Below are 20,076 nucleotides of genomic sequence, written 5' to 3' on the forward strand. Positions count from 1 at the left end.
ACATCTCTGTTACAGAATATTTTCTTGAAGGCAGGGGTCCTGCTGCCTGCTGACAGCCCAGGTTGCACTTAGTTCTTCAGATGTATCATGCGTTTGCCCAGGCACCCTCCTGCCTCCCCTCCCCTTGTCAATGTGTGCTGAGCTGGGAGAATCATAGTGAGATGGCCACAAGCAGTGTCTGGAACGCCCACTAGGGGCTGCACTAGTAGAGGAACAGCACAGAGAGATCAATACAGCACAATGAGAGAAAGCAAGGCGAGAGAGAGACAGAGGCAGAGAAAGAGAGCAAGAGCGAGAAGTACACATTGCCCAGCTTCCCCACTGCAGCCGTGAGAGGCAGAGAGAAAGGAGAGCTCACAACTGAGCAGCCGTCGTAACAACGAGGCTGACAGATTGATACTTGGCTGAGAGATCGATATAGTCGCCAAAAGACACTGGGAGAGTGAGAAAGAAACCTCTTGGAGATCAGTGTAGAGTAAGCGAAAGGGACCTGCACCAGAGGGAAGATAGAGATAAACCCGAGGCAAATTTAAATTGTTCATCTGGCTGATTTCTCCAACTGGGTAAGTTACACTGCATGTTTAAATTATGGTGAAATGTATGGCAGGTGTAGCTCTTTTCCTGGCGGGGGTTTGGTTGAGGGTGGCAAGGTAACACAATAATAGGGGGCTTTATATCAATAAAAACATAACGATGAGAGCAGATGGGCCACAACAATATAAGGCTAATGACCCCCAAGCAGGGACTAAACAGTGGACAAAATCAGGAAACTAAAACACTCTGTTTTTAGACTTAGATCAAGCACTAGAGCAATTTCACATCTTAAATTCAATGATATTGATTGCATTTCACAGGCTATTATTCAAACAATAAAACATTTGTTTTTCTGAAATCCAAAAGAACCTGCATATCACAAAAAAATCTGTATTGTTCATTAAACTTTTTTTAAAAAACCTAGTTTGCTGCTCTCTACCTTAACCTATACTATACTATATTGACATATTTTTATACAAATAATTAATCTATTCTCTATTATTACAAAACCTTATCTAACGATGTTCAATTGATCCCTTATGTGTAACATCTATTGACTACTCTAGATGTATAGCTTTTATCTGTGTGCCGTGGATACAATATGAGACATACTCATAACTAAGTTAATGCCAACCAAAGTTTTATGTCTCATTTGTGTTTCTAAGCTGTTTTGCGGGAACACCATGAGCATAATATCACTACGTGTCTCTAATTATTACAAGTATTTCCTTTTTAGTATTCTCTTTATTAAAGTGTCACGTCACACTTTTTCCAAATTACGTTGGATTCTGAGGTTTCTGAATGGATCACTTAGCAAGAAAAGCAGGGATTGTCATTTACAGATGTAGGATCTTAATTTGATCCGCCTGTTGCAGAAAAACGTGTAGTGTATTTGAGGTTTAAAAAGGCTTCTCAAGTTTGTAATTTCCACTTTTTGTTTCAGACTTGATTTTCCCTTACAAAAAATGTATCAACCCCTACCAAAAATATTCATTCATTTATCATCCACATAATAATTCACATATCCTGTTGCTGCAGGATTGTTTTCCTGCTCTAGCAAACTGGCTCAAAATAAGATGCTATATGTCAAATATTTACATGATTTTTCTTCAGAAAATATCAAAGGAACTCAATGTTTCATCTGCTGTTTACATGTGTGAAAAGTTTTAGTGCCTCATGTCAAAAACTCCTGTCTTTTAAATTCTGTTTAACACCAGATCTGTTAACCACCTAGTCACTGAGTCTGGATCACATTGTTGTCTGAACCTAAATCACTGCTATCATTGTATTTTTGTTTATTTCCCCCATTCAAATCTTAGCCAAGTTTTATTGTTGTTTAATTAAAAAACAAAACAATACTGTGTACACATCCAATTATTTTGTAATGCTGTGATAGTCAGATAAGGATGTCATGGTGTGGTGTATCTCGATCTCCAGAAATAATGTTTATCTCATGCTGTTCTTTAAAAAAAATATACACGGCTATATATCTGCTGTTCCACTCGACAGCATCACCCATCGAAGGTTATTATCATAGATTTCAGGTGTCTGATTTGTCGAAGTCAGCTGAGCATATTCTCCAAGATCCAGAGAGTTGGGGGTTTGATGTTAGATATTGTATTGATATTATAATCTGGTGAGGGGGTGTCCTAGGACCTACCCTATCAGATGATTTACAGTGTACAGAAAATACCTCTGTTGGTGCTTTCACTGTTGTGACTGTGAGATATAATTTGGTACATTTTAGGCACCACCTCTGTGTGGTGCCGGGAGAGTCTGCAGGTATAGAGTAATCTTTCTCTGTTGAGAGATATCATTTGGTTATTTTAGGCACTACCTTCTTTCTGTGTACGAATTGTATGTAGACTGGCTGTTAGTCCGTAGGTAGAAAGTAATCAGTCTTCGGATTCATCATACCTTACAGCCTCTCAATTCCCTTCTCCCCTGTGGCCCTGCGTCATTAGCCTGAGCCATGCTTTCAAAGGTTTTCCAAAGTCTCAAAATGTACACACCATTCTCTCTATTTCACCCACGGTTACATCTAGCTTGCTAACCATACAGTGTTCAATGAATGTGAATATGTGTAAAATGGCTGGAAAATCACAAGACATAATATGTCTGTGTCATATGTTAAGAGAATTGATAGAAAAACACCAATTCCTTGTGGACTTTTCTTTCTTTCGTGAATCATACTTAGAAATAGACTCATTCATTAGGTTAGGTAACAAATATTCACATCATGCTCTTTCTCTTTTCCCCTTCAGCTTATTATATTACTCTAGAGCTCAGGACCGTTTCTTTTTGCACTCTATGTGAATAATTAATATTTACCGGAGTGCCATTGGGTAGCCAAACAACACGATTATGTTAGTCTATGTGGTAATTAAAAATGTACATAATATTTCAATCCTGGGGATTTAGTTCTCTGTTGCGCCCAGCAGTGATCGTGTTAGGGAAGTTTCCCCCATTACTCCTCATTATTCAGCATTCAAATGGAGATATTTCAATCATTTGCATCATCAATCAGATAATATATTCAAACAAACAGAGCTGCCAAAACATACCAATAGCCAGATCCACCAACATCTGTATCATTGTGTTTGTATTAGGCTCCTGTAACAAATAGACTGACATTGTGATTAACAGCTTTTTGAACAACAGAGCAACTGAGGACTGATAGTCTCTGGTTCCATCTATCATGAAATCCCATATTAAGACTTAAAAAATAAAACAATATTCTAAAACTTAAAATCAAAGGTCATTAGTTAATGACAGTGGATGCATGCAATGCACAATGATGATACAGCATAGAGACGCTATGTGGATGCCCTGGGATATACACCTTCCACACACAGTCTTGGTCATTCCGTTGTGGTCATCATGGTCCATTCTGTCATATTCTCAATCTGTTTGATAAATGGTCTATAGACCCTGCACTGATTCGTCTCAACCCCTCGCTGAGAAAGCCACACAAGCATTTCCATTTCACAATATCCGAGTAGAGAAAACAGAAAACACAGAAACAGATACACACAGACTCAGGCTGATGCAAATCTTCCTACCTACACAACCCTCTGTTTCCCTGGCGAAAGATAGAGTTAGAGCCCTTTTGAAATGTACAATGTCACTTATTATCATGCAGCTGTGGTAGCATGGCTTTCTCTCCTCGCCAGTGGGGGGAGTTAAAGTGCATTGGCTTGTAGCGGTAGCCAGGCTTCTGGCCTGTGGAGAAAAGCTCTGGAGACCGTCCTCCGGCACAACAACGCACTAGTGTTGAATTTAGACCATGACCGTCTTCATTAATGCGTTTATGATGAATATATGAATTATGCAGATCTTATCAACGCTGTTTCTGTTTGGCTGGTTGCATACTGTAGGAACGTTCTGGGTGTGTGTGTGTCCTCTATTCGAAAAGTCTGCATGCTTATTGAGCACAGAAACAATACCAGACTCAGATAAATGTTAAGTGACAGTGGGCGAGCAACAAGTCAGCAGTTTGGTGGTCGGAAGTCTGATCGGGCAAGATAGATTCTGACTGCCCACAGTTTGCTTTGAATAGCAGTGCTGAGCAGAGAAAATCTGCAATCGATGGAGGGCTAAGAAAGTCCACTTATATACTACTCACTGACAAAGAACATTTGTCTTATCAGCTCTGTTTGATCATGCCTGAGCTAACCGGGCGATTGATTATGCCATAAACCCGGAGGAAATGAGGAAAAAAAAACATCATAAATCAAATATGATTTACAGTAGCTGGACAGAAGCTTTTGATTAGCTTTAATGCTCCTCAGATTCACAGTGTATTACTGCTTGTGTAGATAGAAAGCCCAGAGAACACTAGAACGTAACAGCAATCAAAGGTTAGGAGGGATGATGATGAAGACCATCCATTTTCAGCTAAAAACTATTTGAAAGATAGGCCCACATTCGTTTTTCTTCTTTTTGCTATTTTGTTAGAAAACTTCTAAGATCAGACGATAGAAAGTATCATATTTAGACCTATATTCAAAATCAAATCAAATTTTATTTGTCACATACACATGGTTAGCAGATGTTAATGCGAGTGTAGCGAAATGCTTGTGAAGTTCTAAATCAGGTGAACAGAAGGATTTGAGTTCCTGTATGTTTCTTTCATCACACCATGTCACGTTAGTCATAAGGCATACGCCCCCGCCCCTCTTCTTACCAGAAAGTTGTTTGTTTCTGTCTGCGCGATGTGTGGAGAAACCCGTTGGCTGCACCGCTTCGGATAGAGTCTCTCCAGTGAGCCACGTTTCCGTGAAGCAAAGAACGTTACAGTCTCTGATGTCCCTCTGGAATGCTACCCTTGCTATTCTTTATATTTGTTGAAGCATTTTTTAAATTTTGATCTTCACACCATTCATGGGATTAGGTCATCAGCCCCAGTTTGGCATCATTTCTGTGTAGCCTACAATATGATGCTTCAAATAAATCATTTTGAGGAGAAGATACAGTATCTCTTTTACAAGCATTTGTCTAAGCAATTTCATTTTTATCCACCTTTCCTCCTCCAAACGTAAAGGAACGAGGAGGGCCATGCTAATGACTTCTCATTAGTGGGATGGGATATTGAAACTGAAACTGGATTTCTTCCATTATCCACAGCGTCCATTATGCTGGTGTTATACTTTCTTCCTTCTTGATCCCTGGTCTGTTCTGGGAGATCACCTGCAAACGTTTACAACTCTTAGTTATACTTCTTCTCTGAATCAAACCTGTTTTTAAATACCAAGTATGAAGAGCAACAGAGCAACAGAAACAGGATGTTTGCTGTAGACCTCTGGTCCATGCAGCATCTCCAAGGAGGAGGCAAGCTTAAAGTTCAGTCTCGGCACTCCCCAGCATGCAATGCAGGATGTTCTTAGATGCAAAGATATCTACCCAAGAGATACCTTAGCTGAAGGGTAAATATGTTTGGGGTGTTTAGATTCTCTTTCTCTTCTTATCTGTATTGCAGTATCAGATGTTGCTTCCTAATAGCGTGTAGACAGATACCCAGCATGGAAGCAGAGCTGTATCACTTCATTGCTTATCTAAATCTATATGTGCTTTAGGCCTATATAATGTGGAAACCAATCAGGATTGCACTGCCACTGACCCTCCCAAGTTAATTGATATGTGATTAAGGACTAAAGTAACTATTTGTTCCAGCAATTAGAGAGGAGGGTGTCATTAACCTAATATGTTCTTATAGGCCACACATTTCCCATTCTAAGCACATTGACGCACACAGTCACACATGTACGCATGTACGCACACACACACATACACACAAACAAACAACAATTGTTCAATTTATCACACTCGCCATTGTACAAAAGTATGCAGGGCACTTAAATATGCTTGCATAATTTCAGTTGTTTCTATTTTTAGCCCCAAAAAGCTAAAATAGACGTATCCTAATGAATCAGATGTAGAGGAATAAGCAATTAGCAGAATACACCAGGGTACACTGTCTTTGTTGTCTGCAGTATTTTGTTATATACTTATTTTGGAAATGTGTTTTATTTCAGCTAGTGGCTGTCATTTACCCTTTGAAACCGCCTCTGTGTGCTATATGCTTAGTTTGCTTACACTAGTGAATCCTGTCAGGGGGCTTTCATTGTCGATGTCAAATCCTTATTGCCAAAGGACACTGTGTACAACAAATGTCCATGTGGTTCACTGTGCCTGCATCAGAACGGACAATGACAAGCCAATGGAGAATAGAGTTATCACTGTGCCGTGGGCAGTATTCATGTTTCTACTTTCTACAGTGTTGTTTCTTCTGTGTCTACAGTGTTGTTTCTTCTATGTCTACAGTGTTGTTTCTTCTGTGTCTACAGTGTTGTTTCTACTGTGTCTACACTGTTGTTTCTACTGTGTCTACACAGGTGTTTCGACTGTGTCTACATTGTTGTTTCTACAGTTTCTACTGTTTACACTGTTGTTTCTACAGTTTCTGTTGTGTCTACAGTGTTGTTTCTACTGTTTCTACTGTGTCTACAGTGTTCTTTCTACAGTTTCTACTGTCTACACTGTTGTTTCTACGGTTTCTACTGTGTCTACAGTGTTGTTTCTACAGTTTCTACTGTGTCTACACTGTTGTTTCTACGGTTTCTACTGTGTCTACAGTGTTGTTTCTACGGTTTCTACTGTGTCTACAGTGTTGTTTCTACGGTTTCTACTGTGTCTACAGTGTTGTTTCTACGGTTTCTACTGTGTCTACAGTGTTGTTTCTACGGTTTTACTGTGTCTACAGTGTTGTTTCTACAGTTTCTACTGTGTCTACAGTGTTGTTTCTACAGTTTCTACTGTGTCTACAGTGTTGTTTCTACAGTTTCTACTGTGTCTACAGTAGACTACTGGAACAATTAAAAGCTGCTGTATTAATAATTTTGGGCTTCAGCGGCATCAGAATGGCTTGATACAAAGGACTTCCTGATGGCTCCTGGGCAGTGGTAGTAATTACATCTGTGGCGCTGATTAAATTTAACCAGTAATTAAACAAACATCATTGAGAGCCCAACAATTACACTTTTCTCTTGGCTGCCTCACTCCCATCATCCTGCCTTTATGCCTGCCTGACTTTCTGGCTTTCCAGCCCCCCTGCAGCTGTTGGCCAGTTAGATCATTTTAATTCCAGTTAGACAGTGGTCGGACACATTGATATTCCATGCTTTGTTGACAACCTTTTCCTTCCTCTTGCTAGTTGAGACAAAGATCAAAAAAGCAAACCTCATCTAAGAGGATAGATGAGGTTTGCTTGTGTTGGTGGTCTTTCAGTTGCTAGTTCTCCCCATCTGTGCAGGCAGATGGAGGACCGCTCTCATATAGCTATGTCTGCTGCCAACTCTTCTCCATCCTGCTCTATAGTTTAAAGGAAAGGAAGACTACTTCTCAGCATCACAGCTTCACCAGTATCTGTGTTTTGAGAGCCTGGCCATTATCTATCAACCCTGTTTGTTTCACTTGCTCGGTCAGTGGTGTGGTGATTGTTCTGCTGAGGATGGTGAAAATTGATGTGCACTCATCACAAAAGAGAGCTTCTGAGGCTGAAGCTTTAACATTGAGATACAAACAAATGTTGGTTGGCATAATATTTGAATAGATGGTAGTTGTGGAGGGATGCCAATGCTTGCTTAAAAACTTGAAAAGTGTTTACCGTGGGTATTCAGAGCTGGAGAGGGGAAATCCATATTTTTGTTCTCTTGGTGACCACGGGTGAAAATACAGTTGGCTTTATTGTCTGAAAACACATTCTGTGTTGCATGATATTCAATACTTCTTGCTGAAAGCCGCAGGTTTTTGTAGAAAACCTGCAGCAGTAATGACTGAGGCATTCTAGATAACTGACCTTTGACTAGTTTGTCTAGAATAACTGTCTACTGAACAACATGCATGTCTTTTGTATTCCGTTGCTTCCCCAACTTCAAACTGGCTAAATTAACTTAAAAAGCATATCATACTGAAGTGGTTCTTATGATCTATGAAATCTAACAAATACACCTCACAGTAGTTTGTTACTGTGAATGTGAGCAAGGACATCCTCTCCTGCACCATAACAGAGAACACGCTGTTGTACTTCTCTATAAAGCAGATTCAATGGCTGGATGTGGTTTAATAAGTCACACCTCCCACTTCCAGTCTGATCATCAGCATTTAAAAGCAGTCACACCTCCTCAAGTCAGTCTGCATTCATATTTCTCATTACATGAGCCAGTCCACCCAGAGAGATCACACAATGAGCTATTCTTCGCCTCAGCCCAGCATTCAGTCAGTGGTGCATTGCAAAGGGCTTTCAAAGAGGAGAGGAGACATTGGGACTGGCATGGAGCTTTGTTCCAATTATGCTATTTGGACAAATGTCAGACCAGCCTCAGAGAAAGAGATCATCTATCACAGATCCAGTAAGACCAGCTTCAGTGTATAGAAGATTTAGCAGTCCACTGGAAAAATACTTAGACATAGATGTTGAATATATGGATTAAGTTAAACATTTATTTTGTGAAGTCCTTGGGAGCTAGTGAAATAAAATAGCATTTCCACTGATTTCACTCAATATCCGCTTGACCTCAATGTGCATTGACTTTGTAGACTGAAGCGAGACAGTTAGGGCAAAGAAAAAAAACTGTGACCTTTACAATATTTCCTTAGACATCATGACACACACCAGGCATTTAAACGCCCCAACTTCTCAAATCCTCCCCCACGGAAAGCACTGGGTTGTTCTCAATTAGTGTCTCTTTATGTGTTGAGGTAGCACAGCTCAAAGAACATGATGTAGGCCTGATGAAGTAGTTCTGTTGTTGAATAATTGACCAAGCAGTTCCCTCAAATTTAGACATATCAATCAATGAGGTACAAATCATGTTTTATTTTATGGGTGATTGTTCATATGATGTGTTGGCATACTTATTATTTGTGGAATAGGCTTATGGAATTATTGAAAGTGTTGGTAACCAGACATTGAAATCAGCATGCTGAAATAGAGAAGTCTGTCTATGGCGATAAGACAGCAACCATTTCAGAGTAGGCTGCAATTCTCTTCTCACTAGCTTGGGATGTCTTAAAATGAGGATACCTTTGAAGTGTGATAATTCTAATTGGAATTGGCATAGCGAATGAAAAATAAAGGCATGCTAAGACATCTAAAACAAAACTGTTGTATGGGAAGGAAAATATATATTAAACAATAAGACAAGAAAGGTTAATTGGCTATTTTCTTTTCCAATTATCAGCATGAGCAGTGTAAAAAATACATAAAAACAATAGCTGGTCTATACTATTTGTTTAATGTTGCATATTGCATGGTGCTGCATGCAATACTCACTCTGTTTACCTACCATAGTCGCTCTAGCCAGCAATACTAACCATGTCCAACTGCTTGTCCATTAATCGGTGAATGTTCCAGAGAGGATGTGGAAGCAAGGAGCCATGAAACGAATTAGATAAATGTTTTCAGAGAATATTTAAAAAGGAATGCATGAACCTTATTGAGGCATTCATGCTTGAAATTGGGTAAAATCACATATTGGGAGGTACATGTAAGATCCCATTCGCTCCTATTGTTAATGCTGGAACATTTACCTTTGTCCTCTCTTGTAAGACATGTATGAGGAAGAGTCTGGGTCTGCATCCCAAATGGCACCACATTACCTACAGTATGTAATGCACTACTGCTGACCAGGGCCCATGGAGCTCTGGACAAAGTAGTGCACTATATAGGGAATAGGATGCTCTTTGGAACTTAACCTGGGATGACAACCCCCCCCCCCCCCCCCCCCCCCCACCCCCCACCCCCGCTGCATTCTAAAGCTCTTCAAAGGTCAGTGATTTTCCCATCCTGTCTATAATTTTCAATATACCTGTATGTCAGAGCAATAATATAATATAGAATCCTATTGGAGTGAGGAGACAATAGTGTAAGAATATAATGGGATGGGAGGAAAATAGCTTTAGTGTTTCTATCTACTCCCTCCCCTCACAGCAGGATGGCTATGTGGTGTAGCAGTGCTTTAGAGGGACTGTACGTCTGTTGGGTTTCTCTTGTAAATATGTCATAAAGATATACAGTGGGGCAAAAAAGTATTTAGTCAGCCACCAATTGTGAAAGTTCTCCCACTTAAAAAGATGAGAGAGGCCTGTCATTTTCATCATAGGTACACTTCAACTATGACAGACAAAATTAGAAAAAAAATCCTGAAAATCACATTGTAGGATTTTTAATGAACTTATTTGCAAATTCTGGTGGAAAATAAGTATTTGGTCACCTACAAACAAGCACGATTTCTGGCTCTCACAGACCTGTAACTTCCACCATCATTTGCAAATAAATTCATTCAAAATCCTACAATGTGATTTTCTGGATTTTTTTTCTAATTTTGTCTGTCATAGTTGAAGTGTACCTATGATGAAAATTACAGGCCTCTCTTATATTTTTAAGTGGGAGAACTTGCACAATTGGTAGCTGACTAAATACTTTTTTACCCCACTGTATAACAAACATATATTTCACACCTTAATATTTTATCTTTATACTTTTTATCAATTTAGAATTGTCTACAGGTCATATAACTCCCTTTACCGTTCTGTCCTCACGAGATTGCCCTTTAAATCTGGACGGATCGTTGTGTCAACTTTCGCGCTTTTAAATCATTCAATGTGACAATTTAACAGTGTCAACTCAAATGATAGTAGCGCAGCATACCCATGGCGCAATTTATCCAGAGGAATTGCAACAATAGATGCCTTAACCTGGAATTTGCCAGTAATTCCCGGGTTAGCTCTTTTTAGTTGGAGTAAGAGATGTAAGAGACTTAACCCTGCATGTTAATGAAATGTTGTCACTACATTGTTATTACACAGGTAACTAAGCAAATTCATGTAAAATATTATAAACACAATACCTGCATGAAAATAGGTGTAATATTAATCAATAATATTGATGTGTTATTGTGTTCCAGATAACACTATTGTCTCAGACAGTGATCAAGTAAAAGCTCAGAACGCACCTCAACGAAGTGAAGCAGCACTCTTCACAGTACCATAATTAACATTTTACAGAAGCTCTTATCCAAAGCAAGTGACTTGCTCAAGGGCACATCAACAGATTTTCACCTAGTCAGCTCGGGATCCAAACCAGCAACCTTTCGGTTACTGACCCAACCTCTTAATCACTAGGCCACCTGCTGCCCTAATAACACATCATTCCTACACTTCATCACAACCATGACTTAATGCAATTTCAATTTGCATTTTTCAAGTCTTGATAGGCATAGATACAAGTCTATCTTCAAATCACTGCATTTGTCGCAGCTCTCACACATCCAAAATGTTTAACATCTCAAGTTTAACAGAAATCCGTGTCCACTTTGAATACTAATTCCCTTGTTCTTTTGTGTGAGGCTGCTGTTAGTCACAGCCTGTTTGACACCACCGCTCCACTCGCTGACCGGCTGGACCTACAAGTGCCAAGAGTCAGTCGCTCTTCCAGACTGAGGAGTGCCTTAACATCCCGGTGCCCTGGGCTGACAACACAGCCGCTCACAAGCCAATCCATGTTTTTGTCCACCTTGGCCGAGACTAGGTGCTCCCATTTATCCCTTTGTGTTGTTAATGCTCTACCAACTAAGCAGGATGTTTTTTGAACACTTACACTGCTCTAGTTTCTAGTTACTTCATTAATTTTGGGGCCACTGACTGCTCCAGCACATAGTTGGCCCATGCCAGGCATATTGCAAAAACAAAAAAAATAAGTCCTTGTTCACTGTGCTATATCTGTCAAATACTGTATGTATTTGCCAGTATGGTGGATGGGGGTGTTAGCATCCCCATGCTAATACCAGTGTTCTACTTCTCCTCTAGCTCGGAGGTGTTTCCAAAGCATGGACTGATTTGACAGGGATCAATAAGTACCTCTGGCAGCTGGGATAAAAGACAACACCAGTGTGCAACACAGAATGTGACTGTTTAGCCGATGATTAACCAGGTCTAAATATTAGGTATATAAAAAGATAGGATCTGTATATCCCCATAGTGGTCAGTCAATTCCCCAGAGGATAATTAAGATTGGAAAATATGTCTATATTTTAGGTCACTGCGATGGAACACAGACAGTAGACTGTTGATGGGCCAAGAGGTAGTGTTGTTGCTTGCAGCCACTGTGAAGGGTCGTTAAGGTTTTATCAGTTACTCTCTGGTCTCACTGTGACAAGATAAGTGATTGTCCAAGAATCCCCTGTTTAGAGTGACACCAGATGCTGAGCTGAGGTAGTGAATGAGTGCCTGCATACGGTCGCAACTGTCTCTACAATAAAAGCTTCCCTGTTTCATTCAACATTTTCCATGCCGCATTCACAATAGTAAAATGCATTGTCATGTTAAAGCACTTGACAAGTGCCATTAACAGTTCAAATTCAACCATACTGCGAGAAAGGTTCATGCATATGGTATACATTGCATCCCTATGGTTATAAAACCTTCAGTGCATCTGTCACTGGAAGGGGAGAGAGGTATGATTAAGTACTAAAACAACCTGAGTGTCTTGACCACTCAGCCCCTCCCCTGGCAGAAAGCAGGTGGCGGAATGGATTAGTATTCAGTGCAACACAACATGCTCTGCCTTTTGGGAATAAAAATGTGCTCCTATACTCCCGTGGAGTACGTTATAAGGCTCGTCAGCATGTAGCCTGTAGCTTGCCTCCCCTGTTTGGGGAAAAGGATGACTTATCATTTTCTGATTGTTTTTATTAAGGGCTACATAAACAGCACTCTGAGGCCAAGACATTTATGGTAATGAAGTGAATTTTACATAAAAAGTTTTAAAACTTTGCAGTTACAAGCACACAGTAAGTGACCGACCAATGGAGAAAAGCCCCCATAAAAAGTTTTTGGGGTGTGATTATGAATGGCAACTACATTCACTAGGTTTTGCATAAAAATTAAGAATTGAGAAAACCAGAAATAATGATATGATAAATTAGAATGGAATGTGAATTAATTGAAGAAATATGCATTGTCTCTTTAAAATCCATTAAACCATTGTGTTCATTTATTAATGACGTCCATCTCATTTAATCCACCATGTCATTTAAATGAAGTCAAATTTCACATCCTAAATCCCTTACAATGCCTCTAAGTGCATTTCTTGCGCTGTAGCTAGTTGGCATTTCAACATTTCTGGCATGAATTAATACCATAATGACATTTGTACAGAATTACAAGATTATGAATGTGTTGAATAATACCATTTTGACCCTGTGCAAATCGTAAAACGTAGCCTACATTTGTATGGGATTTAATTGGTAGTTGCTGTCACTGGGTAATCAAAACAGAACAAAAATATCAAACTTTTTTTTCATTAGCTGGGACATCAGTAGATTATTGGGGCTGAAAAGTGACAGTCAGAAACAAAGCTATAGATATTGAGACTTGTTTAAGTAGTTGCCATTTCTGCCTGGATGTTTTGACTTTGTGACTCCCCCCCCCCACTCCCACCCCATGTCAATGTGGTTGCCATGGGAACCGGTCAGGCCTAGATGAAGGGCACATGGGGTGGAGAGGGCCTCTCGAGGCTGCTGGACTCACCGGCTGTGACTCCAGCTCTGTAAATTAAATGTGGTCAACATTGTTCACACTGGTGTGTGGTGGACACACAACACACTCAGGTAATTGCCACACAGCCATGGCTTTGAATTCGAATGTGGGGGATAGCCAGAACTCCTGCTGTTTTACCCTTGAGCAATGCAATAAACCTATGAACCTGTGGTGGTCCCTCAGAAAGAATACTTCATCCGGTAATATAACCTCAACCTGCATTTGAATGAGTCTGCGGTATGGTGCAGCCAAATCATGTAGCAAATCATACACTGCCAAGTGATCTGTCCAATTGGCTGGTTCATAGGGCCTGGGGCAGCTGCACTAATTGAGTGGCGAGCATTTGGCTGGCTATGGAACAGTACAGTGGACTTATGGAGCCTGGGCCCAGATCATATCACCTGCTCTAGTACCAGTTCTGCGGTCAGTTGAGTGTTGACTGGGCATTGTATAGACTGGGTTCAGACCATGTAACCTGCTCTAGCACCAGGTCTGGGGTCAGTGAAGTGTTACTTGGCCTTTATTTAGGCTGGGCCCAGACCTTTAGAAGAGGGCTAACACACACACACTACACTGCTTATCCTGTTTGTGCTGTTGGGTGTTACAGACCCAAAATCAATAGACATTACCATCTGCTCTGGTACCAGGTCTGGGGTCAATGGAGCTTTACCTGGGCTGGCTACAAGAGTAGCGCTAGAGCCAGAGAGCACAGGGCTTTTTAGCCTCTTTTAGGGCCAACCACCATAATTCAGTATGGGCAAAAAGCACCAAGTGTATCATATTATATAGATACATCTTACCTTGTGGTTCAGCTGTTTCCTTGGTCAGCCACTGAGAAATTGTGACCACCCACGTAAATGTGTGAAGTGGTGGGCTCGCTACATGGCCACTTTGCAGCAGCGGCCTGCCATAACGGAGGTTGACACCAATAGAAATAATGAATGTCCTCCATTTGGATTCTGCTGTGTCGGTTTATGACTTTTCGGTAGATGATGTCAGGGCTCTTAATGATAAATGGTGGCACTCAAAGTATATTTCTGCTCAACAGGTAAATCATTCCACCTGAGGTACCCTATTTTCTGGGCTGCCTGGGGATTCAATCTGGCGGTGTGGTGCTGTGATTTGACAGGCTAAGGATTGATCTGATTTTAGGAAATGGCTATTGTCTAGCCAACATTAAAATGAAGCATCTTTTAAAGACTTTAACGCTACCATACTGATTTCTCTTTACCTCAGGATGTCCATGTTGCAGTGTGGGTCTCTAACTGTTACTGTTTTATGAGGTATGTCTTTTTAAAATGAGTTTACCAACATAAGTTTGAGACTGTCGGAAGCCCTGAAGCCTAAAACAAAACAATAAAAGTACTCTTGGAATTATCTCGTCTGAATTATTAATAAAGATTAACTAGTCAGTGGCCACACCCCCGTGAGCCCAGGCATCACATTAGGCGTCATAGAACCACCCCTTCACACCAGACTAAAAAACATGCAGCTGACGCTTCATGTGAAATGGTTTAAACTACAACTATGTGAAAGAGATCCATGGTAAGCCCGGACGTCTCTAATGGTAAAGAAGTCAGAGAACGCCAGGACAGAGTCCCCACGTTGGAATGGCTACAATTCTATAGACCATTAGACCATACAGCATAGTTTTGGCTACACGGCTGGAAATGGTTAAACTCTGAGACTATCGATCACTGCAGAATAAGAGCAAATTCTAGACTACACAAATTACTAGTCCATTCTAACCACCTACAACAACGAAAGACATTGTGGGTTCTGGGAAAATTAACCAGAGACTGTCTTTCCCGCTCTTTCTCAGTCCCCACCCCTTTCCTTTGCCTACCAAGCCGTCATATCGGGCTTAGCCCACTAGGGACTTTTCTATCATTGTTAGTAACCAATATCTATTGTTCAAAAATCCACACTCTCATTTAGGAGGTTAATATCACAATACATCTTTTCACAAATAGTTTCATGTTTAATCACATACGTTTTCCAATATTTAGATGTAAACCTAACAGCTGGGAAATGTAAACTTTAACCTCTTGAGTGTAGGGGGCAGTATTTTGATGTTTGGATGAAAAACGTACCCAAATTAAACTGCCTGCCAGAATCTAGAATATGCATACAATTGTCAGATTAGGATAGAAAACACAAAAGTTTCCAAAACTGTCAAAATATTGTCTGTGAGTATAACAGAACTCATATTGCAGCTGAAAACCTGAGGGAAATCCAACCAGGAAGTGTTGTTTTTCCTGAAAGCTCTCTGTTCCATAGCCTGCCTTCGCTCCATTTAAAGGGATATCAACCAGATTAATTTTCCTATGGCTTCCCCGTGGTGTGAACAGTCTTTAGACATAGTTTCAGGCTTCTATTTTGAAAAATTAGCGAGAAAGATCACATCGCGTCATTGTATGGCTGGGTGCCAGCAGCATTTTGCATGCACAACAGCTTGGAGCAGACATTTCTCTCTCTCTCCTATTGAAGAAGCTACAGTCCCGGTTGAAATATTATCGATTATATATTGTAAAAACAACCTGAGGATTGATTATAAAAAACGTTTGAAATGTTTCTACGAACATTTCAGATACTATTTGGAATTTTCATCTGAGATGTCGTGACCGCTCGAGCCTGTGGATTTCTGAACATAACGCGCCCACCAAATGGAGGTATTTTGATTATAAAAAATAATCTTTATGGAACAAAAGGAACATTTATTGTGTAACTGGGAGTCTCGTGAGTGCAAACATCCAAAGATCATCAAAGGTAAGCGATTCCTTTTATTGCTTTTCTGACTTTCGTTACCAATCTACTTGGCTGCTAGCTGTTTGTAATATTTTGTCTACTGAGAGAGATGTCCTTACATAAACGCTTGGTATGCTTTCGACGAAAAGCTTTATTGAAATCTGACGTGCCAGGTGGATTAACAACAAGCTACGCTGTGTTTTGCTATATTGCACTTGTTATTTCATGAAAATTGTATATTTTTAGTAATTTAATTTGAATTTGGCGCTCTGAAATTCAGCGGATGTTGACGAAAATGATCCCGCTAACAGGATGGGTGCCTCAAGAAGTTAATGTGTGTTTCCTGTCCGTCATGAGATCACCAAATGAAACACACTCGTCATAACTGTCCCTTAAGTGTCCACGGACCATTCCCACATTCTCAAAAGTGGAAATATAGTTTATTTCTCCCATTTTGGAGATTTAGGTGTTTGGCCAATTCTCTCTATGTTCTGGTAGACTCTCTCAATACTGCATGGCAGTTTCTACCAGGTATTTATGACCTGTCGTGCAGTTATAAAACTGGAGAGAGAGAGAGAGAGACAGAGACAGAGACAGAGACAGAGACAGAGACAGAGAAACTTAGGCGCTATGATCCTTCCCCCAGGGCACGTCATGACAAAGTGTTAAACAAATCAACATATATTGTAGATTTTCGAATATTCAAATTAGCCACCATTTGCCTTGATGACAGCTTTGCACACTCTTGGCATTCTCTCAACCAGCTTGATCTGGAATTATTTTCCAACAGTTTTGAAGGAGTTCCCACATATGCTGACCACTTGTGGGCTGCTTTTCCTTCACTTTGCGGTCCAACTCATCCCAAACCATCTCAATTGGGTTGAGGTCGGGTGATGGTGGAGGCCAGGGGCCTCATTTATAAAACTGTGAGGAGGATTCACGTCAAAAGGTGGGTTACGGACGAAACACAGAAAATATTTATGCACAAAAATATTGTGATTTATAACACAGTGCGCACGCACGTCCCATGCCGGTTTCCCTTTATAAATCACAATCAACTCAGAATTTGGCGCACGTGAGCGAGCGTCTTGTCCCACCCTATTAACGACCATAGTTGCCAATATATAGTCAGTGAAACGCCCCTAATTAATATTCATCCATACTGACTGCATGACGACAATAATGGCAAATCCCGACAGAAAGGATAAAAAAGTAAATTTCACCCAGTGTGAAATGGAAGTGCTTGTAGGGGAGGTTGAAGCAAGAAAAAATAGATTGTTTGGTGGACACAGTGTGTCAAATGCCAAAAAAGGCGTTGGAGTGGCAGCATGTGGCAGACGCTGTGAATGCTGCTGCTTCAGAAGGTCGGACCCTCTCAGAAATAAAAAAGAAGTGGTCCAACATAAATGGAGGCCAAAAGGCGCATAGCCTGACACAGACAAAGTGTTTGTGACATGGGCAGGGGAAAGGGGACACCGGAGCACAACCCCCAAGATGAGCGACTTGCCGGTATTATAGGGGAATCCATCCTGAGTGGAGTAGTGACGGAGGTGGAGGGGAACACGTACATGCAAGACACACTGGATGATCCAGGTATGTAATTAGTATTCCCTCGTTTGAAAAGAGTAAACCAAATGCATTCAAGTTGTGTTTAAACATTTATTTACACAAACAATTGTGACATGTTCTATTGTTTTTAGTCGCTGCGTGTTCCTGCGGGGTCGGTGGTTCTGCAGCTGAGCAGGAGCTGACTGCGCCCAGCCCCAGTGTCTCCACTGCACCTCGTGCGTCACAACTCTCCAGCGGCCTTGGCCTCACAAATGCAGACCAGCAAATGCAAAGAGACACCATCAACACTATTTTGCGAGGTTGCCAAGGAGTTGAAGTGGGACAGGCATGGCTTGGTTTCTGCGGGTGCTTCTCTGTAAAGCTGGGCCCACTACATCACAGAGATCCAAGAGAACAGCTCTTGTTAATCGGAACCGGCTCATAAGCAACTCATAATTATTGGCCAGTAAATCTTGCTGGTCTCTGAAAATGTGCTTTCTCCGAATTCTTCCATTCGCCAAATCTTCCAACAGTGCCAAAGCAGCTATTGTGAGTCATTACGCATTTTAATTGAATGCCTTTTAATACCCACCCATTTGATTGTCAAAGTCACCCAATTGCGTAACACCTTCAGGTGTGGTAATTACCCTGATTGTAACTGACAATGACAGTGCCATTATCACATTGATAGTTCTGCGCAACGAACATGTGATAACAATACATGAAACTGTACACTTGTATATGCCCGACTGAGGCATCGGAAATGGCATCAGTTTAAGCTTAATTTGTCCTACTGTTGACCTTATTATTTATGAGAATGCATTTCATAACATGCAAGTATTGATTAATCATTACAGATTCAATTAAATATGATTCCAAATTAAAGTGTGCAACTAATTTGAGGGGTTCTTTTGCAAAAACAGATATCTCCATTTGTATTTATTATCCTAAAGTGTGTTTTTTTGTGTGTTTGTTTTGTGTGCACTCCAGGGAACTCTTCATGTATAATACGTGAGAGGTAATATTTTGATTTATTTTACACAATGGTATCACTTTCAAAGCGTTTCTCGAGTTCCATCCTTCTGCTATCGGAGTCGCAGCTTCTCATTTCTCGAGTTTATGTGCGTATGTACAGTATGAGTCAATGTGTCCGTAGAGGACCGCACATTCTCCCATCAAGTTTGTTTTATAAATCCCAAAGTTTGCTTAGAATGTGGCGTACGCCTTCTTTTGTGACTACGCAACGTTTATAAATGAGAACCCAGGTCATCTGATGCAGCACTCCATCACTCTTCTTCTTGGCAAATAGCCCTTACATAGCCTGGAGGCGTGTTGGGTCATTGTCCTGTTGAGAAACAAATGATAGTCCCACTAAGCGCAAACCAGATGGGATGGCATATCACTGCAGAATGCTGTGGTAGCCATGCTGGTTAAGTGTGCCTTGAATTCTAAATAAATCACTGACAGTGTCACCAACAAAGCACCCCCACACCATCACACCACCTCCTCCATGCTTCACGGTGGGAACCACACATGCGGAGATCATCTGTTCATCTGCTCTGCATCTCACAAAGACACGGCGGTTGGAACAAAAAAAATCTGATTTGGACTCATCAGACCAAAGGACAGATTTTCACCAGTCTAATGTCCATTGCTTGTGTTTCTTGGCAAAGGACGTCTCTTCTTCTTATTGGTGTCCTTTAGTAGTGGTTTCTTTGCAGCAATTCAACCATAAAGGCCTAATTCACACAGTCTCCTCTGAACAGTTGATGATGAGATGTGTCTGTTACTTGAACTCTGTGAAGCATATATTTGGGCTGCAATCTGAGGTGCAGTTAACTCTAATGAACCTATCCTCTGCAGCAGAGGTAACCCTGGGTCTTCCTTTACTGTGGCGGTCCTCTTGAGAGCCAGTTTCATCATAGCGCATGATGGTCTTTGCGACTGCGATTGAAGAAACTTAAAAAATTATTGAAATGTTGCTGATTGACTAACGTTCATGTCTTAAAGTAAGGATGGCCAGCCTTTTCTCTTTGCTTATTTGAGCGGTTCTTGCCATAATATGGACTTGGTCTCTTACCAAATATGGCTATCTTCTGTATACCACATCTACCTTGTCACAACACAACTGACAGGTTCAAATGCATT

At 40.7% G+C, this 20,076-nt stretch overlaps 1 protein-coding gene across 2 annotated transcripts in view; it reads left to right on the forward strand.

Annotated features, from left to right (window-relative positions):
- The first annotated feature begins 218 nt into the window (after positions 1 to 218).
- LOC110530311 (tenascin-R) overlaps positions 219 to 20,076 on the forward strand; it is a 123,382-nt gene continuing 103,524 nt past the window's right edge. The window contains exon 1 of one of the 2 annotated variants that reach the window (XM_021613244.3): positions 219 to 563. The gene's annotated coding sequence lies outside the window, so the exon portion shown is untranslated. The remainder of the gene's footprint in view (positions 564 to 20,076) is intronic. The other variant, XM_021613243.3, reaches the window with a different exon arrangement.

The sequence above is a fragment of the Oncorhynchus mykiss genome, chromosome 8 (assembly GCF_057628025.1).
Source record: "Oncorhynchus mykiss isolate SJ-2025 chromosome 8, ASM5762802v1, whole genome shotgun sequence".
NCBI classification, from domain to species: domain Eukaryota; kingdom Metazoa; phylum Chordata; class Actinopteri; order Salmoniformes; family Salmonidae; genus Oncorhynchus; species Oncorhynchus mykiss.